Source organism: Pinus tabuliformis, chromosome 6 (assembly GCF_031772625.1).
Source record: "Pinus tabuliformis cultivar Carrire ecotype Pingquan chromosome 6, CPIR1, whole genome shotgun sequence".
In the NCBI taxonomy this organism is placed as follows: Eukaryota; Viridiplantae; Streptophyta; class Pinopsida; order Pinales; family Pinaceae; genus Pinus; species Pinus tabuliformis.
Genome location: NC_142292.1, coordinates 174,179,193 through 174,182,203, shown reverse-complemented (window position 1 = coordinate 174,182,203; position 3,011 = coordinate 174,179,193). Strand labels below are relative to the sequence as shown.

Sequence of the window (3,011 nt, the reverse complement as noted above, 5' to 3'; positions counted from 1 at the left end):
ACATTGGGTTTCCACCTTATATCATGGTGTTCATGTGTGTGGCTTATGTGTGATGATTTTTTCTATTTTACTGCACCGGTTTACTGTTAATATGGTTGATAATGTTCTAATGCACTCATTAAGGATCAACTAACTGAATCATAAGAAGTTGTGGAAGTAGCATATATGAATCTGAATATGGAAATGAAAAAAGTTTTATTGATGTGATAATACTGATTCACCCCCCCCCCCCCTCTCAGTATTATTTCCAACAGAAGTTGAAACACTGAGTGTTGAAGACAACATGAATGATGTAGAAAATGAAAATGTTAATGAAATTTTCATGTATTGGAGCCTAAAGGGATAAAATTCTATTATGGACTTATGTTGCAGCAAATTGATAATCATAGATTGATGATGAAGAGAAAACTATAGAAGATTACATCCATTCAGTTCTTTGCATTTCTTAAGCCCCCTTTTTAATGTGCTCTCTTTGATGCAATTTTTTGCCCCTTTTTTATGACATTGTTACATCACACATTTTAGAGATAAATAACATTCATTTTTAAATGTATCATGGCCTATCTTTAGTATCCATGGTATCCTGAAGTGCTTGTCTCAATTATTTCAAGAGTATGGGTATGCTTGCCTCATTTGTAAATATATGCTATACATATGTCATTTTAACATCATTTTTTCTCTCTATAGGATTTCATCCCTTCTCTTTTTCTCTCTCTCTCTCTATATATTTATATCTCTTTGACAATTTACAAAAAAAATGATGACATATTTTGGGTACATGATATGCTTCCACCCTCATACATAAGGAGGCATCTATTGTTAGAAATTTATTTGATTTTAGGCAAAGATGTCCTAAACTATCATTAATCCCACTTAATACAACCAAAGTATGATTTATGGGCACATTTTGATTGCTCAAATCATAGTTAAGTTACAATTGACCAATTAAGAATTTCCATGATTATTAAACCATGATATTGTAACAAAATACTTTTATCCAGTAAGAATTTCCATGATTAAAAATTAGATTCCATTTTATAATTATTAATAATAAAGTTATAAATTAATTATTTAGTATGATTTACTTTAATCTTGACGATATATATGAAATTACTTTAATCATATATGAAATTACTTTAATCTGAGTGATAGCGAAGTGAATATGACAATGGCAAGAGGCCGTCCAAGAAGAATGAATTCTATTGCTCGTTCAGTGATGTTTATTACTTGATCTTTTGTTCAATTTTTTCTATAATCTATGTAGTTCTTGGTAATTTAGGCGGTGTATCAAAGCCGTTCCTGCAGTGCAGTTTTGAGTAGACTACATTTTTAAAAGAAGGATGTTGTTCTCTTTGTGAGAATGGTGGACGACTTCTTCCTCTGAACAGTTGAATATTGATTAACATGAGAAATTTCATAATCCAAATTAACACTGATATGTATTTCCAAGTCTTTGTCAATCAATCGTGTATCAAACGCAGCGTCAGATTTGAAATATTGAACTTTTATTTATATTATAATTAAACGCAGCGTCTGCTATTATAATTACCTCTCTCAGATAACAACATCGGGAGGTTGGTATATAAATACCACCTCAATTGAAGGAAGGAAAGAGCGAATAGTATTATGACAGCATCGGATCAAGATCATGAGGATGTGAACCTGCTTTGGATAATTTGGACGAGCTTGTCATCGATCTGGAAAGCTCTGGCGAGCACAGAGGCAGAAACAGGAGGAGAGGCTCCGAACAAGGCCGGCGCAACCTGCTGAGTTCCTGGATTCTGGCTGTTCAGTCCAGAGAAGGCCACTGCGTTGACAGGGCCAATGTTCTGTTGGAAATGCACAAGACCTCGAGGGAACACAAACACGTCTCCCTTCTCCAGCGTTGTGGAGAACAGAGTGTTGTTAGTGGTGATAAAGCCAACCAAGAGAGTACCCTCGATCACCACCAAGATTTCGGTGGCCCGCGGATGTGTGTGAGGAGGGTTGAGGCCGAGAGGAGCAGCGAAATCAAGGCGGACCAACGAATTCCCAAGGTGTTTAAGCCTGGTAGCTGCGTTACAAAAGCTGGCGTTACAACGAATCCCAACTGGTTACTGGTATCTCCTGGTTTATCTAGGCCCCTCAACCGGAAGTCGTCTGCTGTGACCGTCATCGCATTCTTACATGGAAACCCGTTCACAATAACTGCACAATTCAAAATATATATAAAATGTTATTCACCCATGATCAGCTAGCAGACATTCGCAAACGCACAAGACATACATAATTACAACATGGAAACATTACCATTGCTTTGCATATCAGCAACGCAAATGTCTTGTAAAGGATCTGGATCACTTGCACGCACAATAACAATACTATTCGCGTATGATAAGATCACTAGTACTGCAACTGCTAACGCCGGAAAGGATTCCATGGCTGTAACTCACTATTTTTCTTTTCTTCTATTCGAAAATAAATAGAGATGGACTGAATTTGATTATGAATGGAGAGCGTTGCTCCCTTTTATAACTATGGTAAATGACCCGGTGTTGCAGGTCCACCCACCGAATCCCCTCTGCCGCATACGACTGTGTCAGAGTTCTGGTTAGTTAGAGTCTAGAGTCTATAGTTATGTTTATATATATATGTCTGTCGGGAGGATATGGTCAGTTGCGTATTTTCTTTCGACATTCAAAAATAGAAAATATCTACCTTTATCTAATTTGTTTTAGATTGTCTTTTAAAAATGAAAAAGTTTGGTTTCATATAACGTGTTTTACTTTTTCAAACTAAAAAAAATTGTACAATGATCCGGAGTTTGTTTTAGATTGTCTTTTAAGAATGAAAAAGTCTGCTTTCATATAACATGTTTTACTTTTTCAAACTAAAAAAATTGTACAGTGATCGGGAGTTTGATACAGTTTGGAAGTTAATATTTAATCACAAAAAATAATTAATTCATAATGGTATTCAATATATATAGTAAGATTGTATTGCTTAACAAAATCAAAGTTTGAGTGCATAGT

At 35.3% G+C, this 3,011-nt stretch overlaps 1 pseudogene; it reads right to left on the bottom strand.

Moving 5' to 3' along the window:
• Positions 1–1,646: 1,646 nt before the first annotated feature.
• LOC149258000 (germin-like protein 8-2) lies at positions 1,647–2,419 on the bottom strand (annotated as a pseudogene).
• Between the last annotated feature and the right edge of the window lie 592 nt (positions 2,420–3,011).